The 16,485-nt window shown below is 37.8% G+C and overlaps 1 protein-coding gene across 1 annotated transcript in view; it reads right to left on the reverse strand.

The window, feature by feature from the left end:
- The window catches only part of PDE11A (phosphodiesterase 11A), a 388,241-nt gene that overhangs the window by 278,564 nt on the left and 93,192 nt on the right, over positions 1-16,485 (reverse strand). The window lies entirely within an intron of this gene.

A 16,485-nucleotide genomic window follows, 5' to 3' on the forward strand; every position in this document is an offset into this window, starting at 1 on the left:
CTTAACCTACAGGGGTAGGAATATTAGACTGGTAGCAGACCTATCCACAGAGACCTGGCAGGCCAGAATGTGCTGCCAGGATATATTCAGGGTACTAAATGAGAAAAATATGCAGCCGAGAAAACTTTATCCTGTAAGGCTGCCATTCAGAATGGAAGGAAAGATAAAGAGCTTCCAGGACAAACAGAAACAAAAAGAATTTGTGATCACTAAACCAGCCCTGCAAGAAATATTAAAAGGGATTCTGTAAGCAAAGAGAGAGCCCAAGAGTAACATCAACCAGAAATAAACAGAGACAATCTACAGAAACAGGGACTTTACAGGTAATACAATAGCACTAAATTAGTATCTTTCAATAGTTACTCTCAATGTAAGTGGGCTAAATGTTCCAATGAAAGATACAAGGTATCAGATTGATAAAAAGGCAAGACCCATTTATATGCTGTCTATAAGAGACTCATTTTAGACCTAAGGACACCTCCAGATTGAAAGTGAGGGGGTGGAGAACCATTTATCATGCTAATGGACCTGACAAAAGAAAGCTGGGATAGCAATCCTCATATCAGACAAATTATTTTAAACCAAAGACTGTAGTAAGGGATGAAGAGGGACACTATATTCAACAAGAACATCTAACAATTGTAAATATTTAAGCTCCTAACTTGGAAGTAGCCAATTATGTAAACCAATTAATAACAAAATTAAAGAAACATATTGATAATAATACTAGTAATAGTAGGGGACTTCAACATCCCACTCACAGCAATGGACAGATAAGCAGATCAACAAGGGCTTTTTTTTTTTTTTTTTTTAAATCGTGTTACGTTAGTCACCATACAGCACATCATTAGTTTTTGATGGCCTGTATTGCATGGAGCACTGGGTATTACACACAAACAATGAATCATGGAACACTACATCAAAACAAGGGCTTTGAATGACACACTGGACCAGATGGACTTCACAGATACATACAGGTAATTCCATCTTAAAGCAACAGAATACACGTTCTTCTAAAGTGCACATGGAACATTTTCCAGAATACATTACAACAGGTAATGTGATTAGGTCTCAACTAGTGATTCGGATTGAAATTGGGTTATACCATGCATAATTTCAGACCACAATTCTTTGAAACTTGAACTCAATTACAAGAGGAAATTTGGAAGGAACTCAAGCACTTGGAGGTTAAAGAGCATTCTACTAAAGAATGAATGGGGCAACCATGAAATTAAGGAAGAATTTTAAAAATTCTTGGAAATAAAATAAAATGAAAACACAACTGTTCAAACCCTGTGGGATACAGCAAAGATGGTGCTAAGAGAGAAGTACATAGAAATGCAAGTTTTCTCAAAAAATGAGAAAATTCTCAAACACACAAGCTAAACTTACACCTAAAGGATCTGGAGAAAGAACAAGAAATAAAGCCTAAATCCAGCAAGAGAAGAGAAATAATAAAGATCAGAGCAGAAATCAATGTAATAGAAACCAAAAAACAGTAGATAGGTTAACTAAATTAGGAGCTGCTTCTTTGAAAGAATTAATAAGATAGATAAACCCTTAGCCAGACTTATCAAAAAGAAAAGAGAAAGGACCCAAATTAATAAAATCATGAATAAAAGAGGAGAGATCACGACCAACATCAAGGAAATAAAAACAATTTTAAGAAGATATTATGAGCGACTATATGCCAACAAATTGGGAATTCAGGAAGAAAGGGATGCATTCCTGGGAAATTATAAACTACCAAAATTGAAACAGAAAGAAATAGAAAACCTGAACAGACCCATAACCAGCAAGGAAATTGAAGCAGTAATCAAAAATCTCCCAACAGGAGGAGTCAAGATGGTGGAGAAGTAGCAGGCTGAGGTAGCAGGAGATCAGCTAGATAGCTAGATAGCTTATCTAAGATTGCAAACACCTACAAATCCAACGGGAGATTGAAGAGAAGAAGAACAGCAATTCTGGAAACAGAAAATCAACCACTTTCTGAAAGGCAGGATGGCAGAGAAGTGAATCCAAAGCGACGGGAAGATAGACTGCGGCGGGGAGGGGCCGGCTCCCAGCAAGCAGCGGAGCAACGGAGCCAAAATCAGGGCTTTTAAAAGTCTGTTCCACTGAGGGACATTGCTCCAGAGGCTAAACCGGGGTGAAGCCCATGTGGGGTCAGCGTGGCCTCAGGTCCCACAGGGTCACAGAAGGATCGGGGGTGTTTGAGTGTCACAGAGCTTGCAGGTACTAGAATGGGGAAGCTGAATATAGAGACAGAGCCACGGAGTGAGCTCTTAGCTCAGGATTACCTTGAACCGGTGGCAGGCTGGATGAGCTAGGAGCGCGGCTGGAGGCCAAGGAGACGGGAGTGATTGGGCGCTATTCTCTGAGGGGGCACTGAGGAGTGGGGCCACCAGCTTTGGGCTCTTCCAAGATGGAGACTGGGAGGCCGCCATTTTCATTCCCGTCCTCCAGAACTCTATGGAAAGCGTTCAGGTAACAGAAGCTCCTGAAAGTGAACCCGAGCTGATTACTCAGCCCAGCCCCTGGTAAGGGCGGTGCAATTCCGCCTGGGGCAAAGACACTTGAGAATCACTACAACAGGCCCCTCCCCCAGAAGATCAACAAGAAATCCAGCCAGGATCAAGTTCACCTACCAAGGAGTGCAGGCTCAAAATGAAGGGGAACAGTGGAATTCCAGAGGAGGAGAAAGCAAAGCACAGCACTCACAGCTTTCTCCCCCTGATTCTTTAGTCTTACAGTTAATTTAATTTTTTTTCTTTTTTACTTTTTTTTCTTCTGCTGCTAATTTTTTTTAACTTTTACCCTTTTCTTTTTTAACGTTTTTTAACTAGTTTATCTAATATATATATATATATATATATATATATATATATATATATTTTTTTTCTTTTTTATATTTTTCTTTATTCATTTTCTTTTTTTAATTGTTTCTTTTTTTTTCCTGAAACTCTTTTTATCCCCCTTCTCCCCCCCGCATTTGGGATCTATTCTGATTTGGTTAAAGTGTATTTTCCTGGGGTCTTTGCCACCCTTTTAGTATGTTACTTGCTCCTTCATATACTCTTATCTGGACAAAATGAGAAGGTGGAAAATTTCACCACAAAAATAAGAACAAGAGTTATTAGGGACCTAATCAATACAGATATTGGTAATATGTCAGATCTAAAGTTCAGAATGACGATTCTCAAGGTTCTAGCCAGGATTGAAAAAGGCATGGAAGATATTAGATAAACCCTCTCGGGAAATATAAAAGCCCTTTCTGGAGAAATACAAGAACTAAATTCTAACCAAATTGAAATCAAAAAAGCTATTAATGAGGTGCAATAAAAAATGGAGGCTCTCACTTCTAGGATAAATGAGGCAGAAGAAAGAATTAGCTATATAGAAGACCAAATGACAGAGAATAAAAAAGCTGAGCAAAAGAGGGACAAACGGCTACTGGACCATGAGGGGAGAATTCAAGAGATAAGTGACACCAGAGACAACGCAACATTAGAATAATTGGGATTCCAGAAGAAGAAAGAGAGAGGGGGAGCAGAAGGTATATTGGAGAGAATTATTGGAGAGAATTTCCCTAATATGGCAAAGGGAACAAGCATCAAAATCCAGGAGGTGCAGAGAACCCCCCTCAAAGTCAACAAGAATAGGTCCACACCTCGTCACCTAATAGTAAAATTTACAAGTCTTAGTGACAAAGAGAAAATCCTGAAAGCAGCCCAGGAAAAGAAGTCTGTAATATACAAGGGTAAAAACATTAGATTGGCAACAATGGTAAAAAATATTATATTGGCAGCAGACTTATCCACAGAGACCTAGCAGGCCAGAAAGACCTGGCATGCTATTTACAGAGCACTAAACAAGAAAAACATGCAGCCAAGAATACTATATCCAGCCAGGCTATCACTGAAAATAGAAGGAGAGATTAAAAGCTTCCAGGACAAACAAAAACTGAAAGAATTTGCAAACACCAAACCAGCTCTACAGGATATACTGAAAGGCATCCTCTAAGCAAAGAGGGAGCCTACAAGTAGTAGATCAGAAAGGAACAGAGACAATATATAGTAACAGTCACTTTACAGGCAATACAATGGCACTAAATTCATATCTCTCAATAGTTTCCCTGAATGTTAATGGGCTAAATGCCCCAATCAAAAGACACAGGGTATCAGAATGGATAAAAAAACAAAACCCATCTATATGTTGCCTACAAGAAACTAATTTTAGACCCTAAGACACCTCCAGATTTAAAGTGAGGGGGTGGAAAACAATGTACCATGCTAATGGACATCAGAAGAAAGCTGGGGTGGCAATCCTTATATCAGATCAATTAGATTTTAAGCCAAAGACTATAATAAGAGATGAAGAAGGACACTATATCATACTCAAAGGGTGTGTCCAACAAAAAGATCTAACAATTTTAAATATCTATGCCCCCAATGTGGGAGCAGCCAACTATATAAACCAATTAATAACAAAATCAAAGAAACACATCAACAATAATACAATAATAGTAGGGGACTTTACACTCCCCTCACTGAAATGGACAGATCATCCAAGCAAAAGATCAACAATGAAACAAAGGCCTTAAATGACACACTGGACCAGATGGACATCACAGATATATTCAGAACATTCCATCCCAAAGCAACAGAATACACATTCTTCTCTAGTGTACATGGAACATTCTCCAGAATAGATCACATCCTTGGTCCTAAATCAGGTCTCAACTGGTATCAAAATATTGGGATCATTCCCTGCATATTTTCATACCACAATGCTCTGAAGCTAGAACTCAATCATAAGAAGAAATTTGGAAAGAACACAAATACATGGAGACTAAACAGCATCCTTCTAAAAAATGAATGGGTCAACCAGGAAATTAAAGAAGAATTGAAAAAATTCATGGAAACAAATGATAATGAAAACACAACAGTTCAAAATCTGTGGGACACAGCAAAGGCAGTCCTGAGAGGAAAATATATAGCGGTACAAGCCTTTCTCAAGAAACAAGAAAGGTCTCAAGTACACAACCTAACCCTACACTTAAAGGAACTGGAGAAAGAACAGCAAAGAAAACCTAAACCCAGCAGGAGAAGAGAAATCATAAAGATCAGAGCAGAAATCAATGAAATAGAAATCATAAAAACAATACAACAAATCAACGAAACTAGGAGCTGGTTCTTTGAAAGAATTAATAAGATTGATAAACCCCTGGCCAGACTTATCAAATAGAAAAGAGAAAGGACCCAAATAAATAAAATCATGAATGAAAGAGGAGAGATCACAACTAACACCAAAGAAATACAGACAATTATAAGAAAATACTATGAGCAACTCTACGCCAACAAATTTGACAATCTGGAAGAAATGGATGCATTCCTAGAGACATATAAACTACCGCAACTAAACCAGGAAGAAATAGAAAACCTGAACAGACCCATAACCAGTAAGGAGATTGAAACAGTCATCAAAAATCTCCAAACAAACAAAAGCCCAGCACCAGACGGCTTCCCAGGGGAATTCTACCAAACCTTTAAAGAAGAATTAATTCCTATTCTCCTGAAACTGTTCCAAAAAAATAGAAATGGAAGGAAAACTTCCAAACTCATTTTATGAGGCCAGCATCACCTTGATCCCAAAACCAGACAAGGATCCCATCAAAAAAGAGAACTACAGACCAATATCCTTGATGAACACAGATGCGAAAATTCTCACCAAAATACTGGCCAATAGGATCCAACAGTACATTAAAAGGATTATTCACCATGATCAAGTGGGATTTATTCCAGGGCTGCAAGTTTGGTCCAACATCCGCAAATCAATCAATGTGATACAACACATTAATAAAAGAAAGAACAAGAACCAAATGATACTCTCAATAGATGCTGAAAAAGCATTTGACAAAGTACAGCATCCCTTCCTGATCAAAACTCTTCAAAGTGTAGGGATAGAGGGCACATACCTCAATATTATCAAAGCCATTTATGAAAAACCCACCGCAAATATCATTCTCAATGGAGAAAAACTTAAAGCCTTTCTGCTAACGTGAGGAACACGGCAGGGATGTCCATTATCACCACTCTATTCAACATAGTACTAGAAGTCCTAGCCTAAGCAATCAGACAACAAAAGGAAATTAAAGGCATCCAAATTGGCAAAGAAGTCAAACTATCACTCTTCGCAGATGATATGATACTATATGTGGAAAACCCAAAAGACTCCACTCCAAAACTGCTAGAACTTATACAAGAATTCAGTAGTATCGGATATAAAATCAATGCACAGAAATCAGTTGCATTTCTCTACACCAACAACAAGACAGAAGAAAGAAATTAAGGAGTCAATCCTATTTACAATTGCAACCAAAACTATAAGATACCTAGGAATAAACCTAATCTAAGAGGCTAAGAATCTATACTCAGAGAACTATAAAGTACTCATGAAAGAAATTGAGGAAGACACAAAGAAATGGAAAAATGTTCCATGCTCATGGATTGGAAGAATAAATATTGTGAAAATGTCTATTCTACCTAAAGCAATCTACACATTTAATGCAATCCCTATCAAAATCCCATCCATTTTTTCAAAGAAATAGAAGAAACAATTCTAAAATTTATATGGAACCCATAAAGACCTTGAATAGCCAAAGGAATATTGAAAAAGAAAGCCAAAGTTGGTGGCATCACAATTCAGGACTTCAAGCTCTATTACAAAGCTGTCATCATCAATACAGCATGGTACTGGCACAAAAACAGACACATAGATTAATGGAACAGAATAGAGAACTCAGAAATAGACCCTCAACTCTATGGTCAAGTAATCTTCGACAAAGCAGGAAACAATGTCCAATGGAAAAAAGACAGCCTCTTCAATAAATGGTGTTGGGAAAATTGGGCAGCCACATGCAGAAAAGTGAAATTGGACCATTTCCTTACACTACACATGAAAACAGACTCAAAATGGATGAAGGACCTCAATGTGAGAAAGGAATCCATCAAAATCCTTGAAGAGAACACAGGCAGCAACCTCTTTGACCTCAGCCGCAGCAACATCTTCCTAGGAACATCACCAAAGGCAAGGGAAGCAAGTGCAAAAATGAACTATTGGGATTTCATCAAGATCAAAAGGTTTTGCACAGCAAAGGAAACAGTTAACAAAACCAAAAGACAACTGACAGAATGGGAGAAGATATTTGCAAACGACATATCAGATAAAGGGCTGGTGTCCAAAATCTATATAGAACTTAGCAAACTCAACACCCAAAGAACAAATAATCCAATCAAGAAATGGGCAGAAGACATGAACAGACATTTCTGCAAAGAAGACATCCAGATGGCCAACAGACACATGAAAAAGTGCTCCATATCACTCGACATCAGGGAAAAACAAATCAAAACCACAATGAGATATCACCTCACACCAGTCAGAATGGCTAAAATTAATAAGTCAGGAAATGACAGATGCTGGCGACGATGCAGAGAAAGGGAAACCCTCCTACACTGTTGGTGGGAATGCAAGCTGGTGCAACCACTCTGGAAAACAGCATGGAGTTTCTCAAAATGTTGAAAATAGAACTGCCCTATGACCCAGTAATTGCACTACTGGTTATTTACCCTAAAGATACAAATGTAGTGATCCAAAGGGGCACATGCACCCGAATGTCTATAGCAGTAATGTCTAAAACAGCCAAACTATGGAAAGAACCTAGATGTCCATCAACAGATGAATGGATAAAGAAGATGTGGTATATACACACAACGGAATACTATGCAGCCATCAAAGGAAATGAAATCTTGCCATTTGCGACGACGTGGATGGAACTAGAAGGTATCATGCTTAGTGAAATAAGTCAATCGGAGAAAGACAACTATCATATGATCTCCCTAATATGAGGAAGTGGAGATGCAACATGGGGGTTTAAGGGGATAGGAGAAGAATAAATGAAACAAGATGGGATTGGGAGGGAGACAAACCATCAGTGACTCTTAATTTCACAAAACAAACTGAGGGTTGCTGGGAGGATGGGGGTTGAGAGAAGGGGGTGGGGTTATGGACATTGGGGAGGGTATGTGCTATGGTGAGTGCTGTGAAGTGCGAAAACCTGGTGATTCACAGACCTGTACCCTTGGGGATAAAAATATATTATATGTTTATAAAAATTTAAAAATAATCTCCCAACAAACAAGAGTCCAGGGCCAGATGGCTCCCCAGGGAAATTCTACCAAACATTTAAAGTAAAACTAATACCTATTTTTCTGAATATGTTTCAAAAATAGAAATTGAAGGAGAACTTTCAAATTCCTTCTATGAGGCCAGCATTACTTTGATCCCAAATTGAAGCCCCTATCAAGGGTAGGAGAATTACAGACTAATATCCCTGGTAAACATGGATGCAAAAATTCTCACCAAGATATTAAACAATAGGATCGAACAGTACATTAAAAGGATCATTCACCATGACCAAGTGGGATTTATTCCCAGAGTGAAAGGATGGTTCACCACTCCCAAATCAATCAACACAACCTGTCACAATAATAGAAGAAAGGACAAAAACCATGATCCTCTCAATTGATGCAGAAAAAGCATCTGACAAAGTACAGCATTCTTTCTTGATTAAAACTCTTCACAGTATAGGGATAAAGTAAACATACCTCAATATCATAAAAGACACATATGAAAAGCCCACAGTGAATATCATTCTCAATGGGGAAAAACAGAGAGCTTTCCCCTAAGGTTAGGAACACAACAGGGATGCCTACTTTCACCTCTGTTGTTCAACATAGGACTAGAATACTGAGCCTCAGCAACCAGACAACAAAAGGAATTCAAAGGCATTCAAGTTCAAACTGTCAAACTGTCACTTGTCACAGAAGTCAAACTGTCACTTGTCACAGATGACATGATACTTTGGGAAAACCTAAAAGACACCACCCCAAAATTGCTAAAACTCATATAGGAATTCAGCAACATGGCAGGATATAAAATCAATACACAGAAATCAGTTGCCTCTCTATACATTAACAGTGTGACTGAAGAAAGAGAAATTAAGGAATTGACCCCATTTACAATTGCACCCAAAACCATAAGATACCTAGGAATAAACCTAACTAAAGAGGTAAAGGATCTGTACTTTAAAAACTAATGAAAGAAATTGAGGAAGAACACAAAGAAATGGAAAAGCATTTCAAGCACATGGATTGGAAGAACAAATATTGTTAATAAGTCTATGCTACCCAGCAAAGGACACAGTTAACAAAATAAGGAGGCAACCCACGGAATGGGAGAAGATATTTGCAAATGACAGTACAGACAAAATGTTGATATCCAGGTTCTATAAAGAACTCCTCAAACTCAACACACACAAAACAGATAATCATATCAAAAAATGGGCAGAAGATATGAACAGACACTTCTCCAATGAAAACATACAAATGGCTATCAGACACGTGAAAAAATGTTCATCATCACTAGCCATCAGGGAGATTCAAATTAAAACTACATTGAGATATCACCTTACACCAGTTAGAATGGCCAAAATTAACAAGACAGGAAACAGCATGTGTTGGAGAGGATGTGGAGAAAGGGGAACCCTCTTACACTGTTGGAATGCAAGTTGGTGCAGCCTCTTTGGAGAACAGTGTGGAGATTCCTGAAGAAATTAAAAATAAAACTTCCCTATGACCCTGCAATTGCACTATTAGGTATTTACCCCAAAGATACAGAGGTAGTGAAAAGAAGGGCCATCTGTACCCCTATGTTTACGGTCAACAAACTGTGGAAAGAACCAAGATGCCCTTCAACAGATGAATGGATAAGGAAGATGTGGTCCATATACACTATGGAATATTATGCCTCCATCAAAAGGATGAATACCCAACTTTTGTAGCAACATGGACGGGATTGGAAGAGATTATGCTGAGTGAAATAAGTCAAGCAGAGGGAGTCAATTATCATACGGTTTCACTCATTTGTGGAGCATAACAAATAACATGGAGGACATGGGGAGATGGAGAGGAGAAGGGAGTTGAAGGAGATTGGAAGGGGAGGTGAACCATGAGAGACTATGGACTCTGAAAAACAATCTGAGGGTTTTGAAGGGGCGTGGGGTGGGAGGTTGGGGGAACCAGGTTGTGGGTATTAGGGAGGTTGGGGGAACCAGGTGGTGGGTATTAGGGAGTTTGGGGGAACCAGTTGGTGGGTATTCATGTATTGCATGGAGCACTGGGTGTGGTGCAAAAACAATGAATACTGTTACACTGAAAAGAAATAAAAAATAAAAATTTAAAAAATGTTTATAATAAACATTTATCCAGCAGGAAATTTTTAAAAAAGAGTCTATGCTACCCAAAGCAATCTACATATTCAGTGCAATCTCTATCAAAATACCATTAACTTTTTTCACAGTGCTAGAAGAAATAATCCTAAAATTTGTATGGAGTTAGAAAAGACCTTGAATAGCCAAAGGAATGTTGAAAAAAAAACAAAACAAAGCTCGTGGCATCACAATGCCAGACTTGAAGCTCTATTACGAAGTTGTAATCAAGACAATATGGTATTGGCACAAAAACGACACATAGATTGATAAAACAGAATAGATAAGCCAGAAATGGACCTTCAACTCCATGGTCAACTAATCTTTGACAAAGCAGTAAAGAATATCCAATGGAAAAAGCACAGTCTCTTCAATAACTGGTGCTGGGAAAATTCGACAACCACATGCAGAAGAATGAAACTGGACTATTTTCTTACACCACACGCAAAGAAAAATTCAAAATGGATGAAAGACCTAAATGTGAGACAGAGACCCATCAAAATCCTAGAGCGGAACACAGGCAGCAACCTTTCTGACCTCAGCAACTTCTTGTTAGACACATCTCCAAAGGAAAGGGAAACAAAAGCAAAAATGAACTATTGGGACTTCATCAAGATAAAAAGCTTCTGCAGAGTAAAGGAAATAGTCAACAAAATGAAAAGGCAACCTACGGAATGGGAAAAGATATTTGCAAATGACATATCAGATAAAGGGCTGGTATCCAAAATCTATAAAGAACTTATCAAACCCAGCACCCAAAGCATAAAGAATCCAGTCAAGAAATGGGCAGAAGACATGAGCAGACATTTCTCCAAAGAAGACATCAAATGGTCAACAGACACATGATAAAAGGCTCCACATCACTCAGCATCAGGGAAATACAAATCAAAACCATAATGAGATATCACCTCACACCAGTCAGAATGGCAAAAATGAACAAGTCAGGAAACAGCAAATGTTGGTGAAGATGCAGAGAAAGGGGAACCCTCTTACACTGCTGATGGGAACACAAGCTGTTACAGCCATCCTGGAAAACAGTATGGAGGCTCCTCAAGAAGTTAAAAACAGAGTTACCCTATGACCCAGCAATTGCACTACTAGGGATTTATCCCAAAGATAGAAATGTAGTGACCCCAAGGAGCTCCTGCACCCCAATGTTTATAGCACCAAATGTCCACAATAGCCAAACTATGGAAGAGCCCAGATGTCCATCTGCAGATGAAGAAATAAATGGATAAAGAAGATGTGAGATATATATAGATAGACATAGATATAGATATAGATATAGATATAGATATAGATATAGATATAGATATATAGATACATAACTATTACCCTTCCATCAGAAAGGATGAAATCTTTCCATTTACACTGACGTGGATGGAACTGGAGGGTATTATGCTGAGAGAAATAAGTCAATCAGAGAAAGACAATTATCATATAATTTCACTCATCTGTGGAATATAAGAAACATGGCAAAGGATCATAGGTCAAGGGAGGGAAAACTGAATGGGAAGAAATCAGAGAGGGAGACAAACCATGAGAGACTCTTAACTATAAGAAACAAACTGAGGGTTGCTAGAGGGGAGGTTGGGGGTGGGTAATTGGGTAATGGGCATTAAGAAGGGCACATGATGTTAGGAGCACTGGGTGTTATATGCAACTGGTGAATTAATGAACACTACATCTGAAATTAATGATGTACTATATGTTAACTAATTGAATCTAAATAAAAAATTATTCACTTACAGTATAATTACTCATTTCTATAATTTTCTTATAGTTTATCAAGTGTCCTTCATAAAGGAGCCTGAAAGAGAGGTCCTTTTCAGATCTTTTGTATTTGAAAAGTCATTCATAATATAAAAACTCAGGAAACCTTTCTGAGTTGGACTGATTATTAGAAAAACAGATAAAAAGTCAAAGATTCAATAGTTCTTGAAATCAGTTCCCAGATCTGACCAACTTCTTTACACATCAGCTTCAGTTTGACATGATGAAGAAAGATAGCATAGCAGGGCACATATATAATGAGATTCCAATAGAAAAAGAGACGTTATTGTTTAGAGGAAATGGAATCAGTGTCCCTTAGATAGAAAAGACACACAGTTCTCTGAGAAAGGCATTCTGGAATTCATCAAACACATTGCTCTGTGAAAATGGTATTTAACCTGGCCACACTTTAAAACTACCCCAAAAGAATTAGAACATAACAAAATGAAATAAACAAAAACAAAACCCAGCAAGCCTGGTCTTCACCAGAGGTTCTGAGATTCTGATAACAATTAGTCTAGTGCGGGTTGAATCTAATATGCAGCCAGGGCTAAGGAGCACTGACCTAGGGACTCAAAATAATAAAAAAGATAGAATTAAGATACAAAATTGGTATTAGGAAAAAGTTTATCTTCTTTACCTTAAAGTATGCAGGACCTATGGGAGCTGAACAGGCAATTTTCTCCTAACCTAAACACCTCAGGACCAGTGGAGTAGAATTCAATTTTGGGGAAAAAGGAAGATGCTTCCAAAAATTCCTCATCTGTGTGATCAGTTCTCTGGTCAGTTTGATTATTTTTATTAAAGCAATAGGAAAGACTTATCAGATTTTTCTCCTAGATTTTTCCCAGGATAATAATTCTGTAATTATAATAATTATCCTACTCCATCTTTCAGAGCTGTTTTTGCAGCCTGAAATGGTTGACTCTTTTTTTTTTTTCCATTTCATGAGACTATAATGAAAGTTGACTAAGCATATGCACACATAATTTTTATGTGGAATTTCAGTGGGTTCACAAATAACCACCTACAACTAACTCTTCATAAGGGTCCACAGACCCCAGCTTCAGAACTCCTGCTTTATGGACTTCTCTATGAGTTCTTAATGGGAGTTGGAGAGAAGAAAAGGAGGAAAGGCAGTAAATGGAGCAATCTGGCCCTGGAAACCTCCAAAGTATACTAAGACAAAGCTTGTCAATTCATGCACATAAGAATGGCCCATGGATCTGTTAAACTCCAGGTTCTGAGTCAGTAGTCCATGGTGGGCCTGAGAATCTGCATTTCTAACAAACTGCTCTTTCATCAATCAGATCTGAAGGAGCAAGGTACTTGGAAAAGTATCTCACCAACCTTAAAACCATAAATGTACAAGTATTTCCTCCTTTCTTGAAAACCCGATATGGTATGTAACATATGCTATTTCCCCCAACAAAAAAAGGATAAAGGAGAGGGTAAACTTAATTCTTTTATTTTCAAGTCTTTGATCTCCAGTTGTTAGAACTGTTAAATTCAATAGTGTTTCTTTTCCTTGAGCCAAATATTATTGATTAAATGGAAGTAATTTTTAAATCCTAAAAACAACAGCAAAACAAAACAAAACAAAACAACAACAACAACAAAAACCCTCCCCTGGGTGATGTTGCTCAGGAAGAAATGAAATTCCATTATGTAGTACAATGTGGTCTTTAAACCAGTTTTGTCTGGAAAAGAATTATACCTCAAACCAGGTATGAATCCAAAACCAGCTTTTTGAACCAGAAAAGAATACAAAGCCCACTGAGCTACATGATCCTTCAGGTTATTATTAGCAATAAGATTTAGAAGCTCAGTGACAGTCACTCAGAAAGATGACCAGAGGCCTGGGTGCTCAGAGCCCACCTTAGGGTTTTAGCTCCAACAATTCTCTCTTTTGGAGAATATTCTTTTTTTCTGATTATGAGAGTAATAAAAATAATAAAAGTAATACACGTTATCATTTTAAAACTTAGGAAATCTCAAAAGATATAAAGAAAATAAAAATATTTTTAATTTAAAAACCACTTACTGAGGACCTATGTATAGTTGTTTTCCCTTCCTGTTTTTTTCAATGCATTTTAATGGATAGAACCCTACAGCACATAGAGTATTGCAGCCTGCTTTTTTCCCAGCAATACATGCAAGGGCTTGGTGAACAGGCTATGGTTAACTGGAAGGAGGAATGGAAGTGAGAAGCACAGGTGCCTCCCCAAATCACCACAAGCCCTCTGTGAAACTACTATCATCCTATCTCTACTTTAAAGTTTTGTGCAACCTTACCTAATTGTTGAATAAAGGTATTTTGTTTTGGATGTGGAGAGAAAAGTCAGACTAACAAATCCATATCTACAAAGGGAAGTAAGACAAGGTTGAGAGGGATAAATTATTTCCCTGTAGTTTTAAAGAGGCAATCACGAAATACCATTCTTGTACACATTGGGAATAATTAATCTCCCTCCTCTGATTTCTGCCTCATGAAAGAAGTGGAAAGAACAGCTATCAAAGGAGAAATGCTAAAACCTCTGGTGAATTTCAACAGAATAAAGCCATTAGGAAAGAATATAATTCTCTAAACTGAGCAACTCTCAGAGCTGGGTTCAGGAGAACAAAGAGCTATATTTTTCCAATTTCCATATAATTTCATTCTACAGTTAAATAGAGATTGATGCAATAGTAGGAGGAAACAGAATCTCAAAGAAAGAGCTAAAGATTTCTCTCCCTAAATTCATTAAAAAAAGGAAGAAAAAAATACAGAATTCATAAACTGGCTAACTAACAAAATTTATGGAGTCTCTATTATGTTCCACTGTACTAATTACTGGCAATGAGTGGTTCCCACAAAGATAAAGTTGCTGTTCTTATGTAGCTTACATTACAGAGGAAAAGTAGGTAGAGACGAACAAACAAACCATAAAACAAAGAAGTGAATGAGATAATTTTTGTTTTATGAGAAGAGTGACTTGAAAGTGGTGGAACAAATTTAAGAAGGATCTCCCCCCCATGAAAGGAGCATCTGAGTGACAAGAAGCTGATCAGAGGACTGAGGGTTTTCAAGAAGAGGGATGAGCATGTATAACATCCCCAAGTCTGGAGTGAGGTTGGCATGTGCCAGGAACAGAAAAATCCCTGTCGCTGCAAAGTACAGGACATGGAGGGAGAAGTAGAAGTGTCTCAAAGGAAGACTGGACCCAGATTGTGTAGGACCTTATAAGCCAGGGCTGAGAATGTGGGTAGAGTGAGAAGGCGGGGGTACACTTTAGCTAGAGGAGTGCCATGATCTGATACACATTTTAAAAAGATCTCCCTGGGGGGTGCCTAAGTGGCTCAGCTGGTTAAGTGTCTGCCTTCAGCTCAGGTCATGATCCCAGGGTCCTGGGGTCCTGGAATTGAGTCCCACATCAAGCCCCACATAGTGCTCCAGGCTCAACAGGGAAGGGAGCCTGCTTCTCCCTCTCCCTGCTGCTCCCCCTGCTTGTGTGCGCTCGCTCTCTTTCTCGCTGTCAAAATAAATAAATAAATAAATAAATAAATAAATAAATAAATAAATATCTTATAAATAAATAAATAAAAGATCTCTCTGGCTACTGTATGGAGAATAGATTGTTATGCCGCATTTGCAGAATCAGGAGGACCCAGTAAGAGACTATCTCAATACTCTGGGCAAAAAACGTTAATGGCTTGGAGTATGACCAGGATGTTAACCGTAAAGATGGAGAGACTAGATATATTTTGAGCCAAAAGGACTTGCCTATGGATTGACTGGATTTAAACAGTGAGAAAAAGGATTAACAGTTGAAGAACAAGGTAGCTGGTAGGGTCATTTACTGAAATAGGGAACAGTTGGGGGAAAATAGGTTGCAATGAGGATACAAAATTTTTGTTTGGTCCATATTAAATTTGATATATCAGTTAGATGTCTAAAAGTCAAATAAAGTAGATAGTTGAATTTAGGTAGGTAGAAGTAGAGATACAAGTTTATCAAGCATTAGCAAGAAGGTTAGATATATATTATACATATTTTATTGTTCTAAATTTTACTCTAATTGTAATGCCTTTAAATTTTTAGGTATTAGGAATACTGGTTGATGTTTATGAGTAGAGTAAATTATTATAACTTATTTTTAATAGAGTAATTAAATAAAAACTCTCTTCTTTTTCAAAGTAGACAATTCTTGACCCCAGCCATAATCAGTGATGGCCTTGCTTATCTATATATCACAAAAGGTTTAGTAATTATCCCACACCCCCTGACAGGGGTTATGAGCAATTACTGTCATTACTGCTTTGATCTCTGGACCACTGGAGAAGTACCCCATGGCTTACAGTTTTCATTATCTTTTTCATCTTTATTTTAGAGTTTCAAAGTAGAG

Source organism: Mustela nigripes, chromosome 3, assembly GCF_022355385.1.
Source record: "Mustela nigripes isolate SB6536 chromosome 3, MUSNIG.SB6536, whole genome shotgun sequence".
NCBI lineage: Eukaryota > Metazoa > Chordata > Mammalia > Carnivora > Mustelidae > Mustela > Mustela nigripes.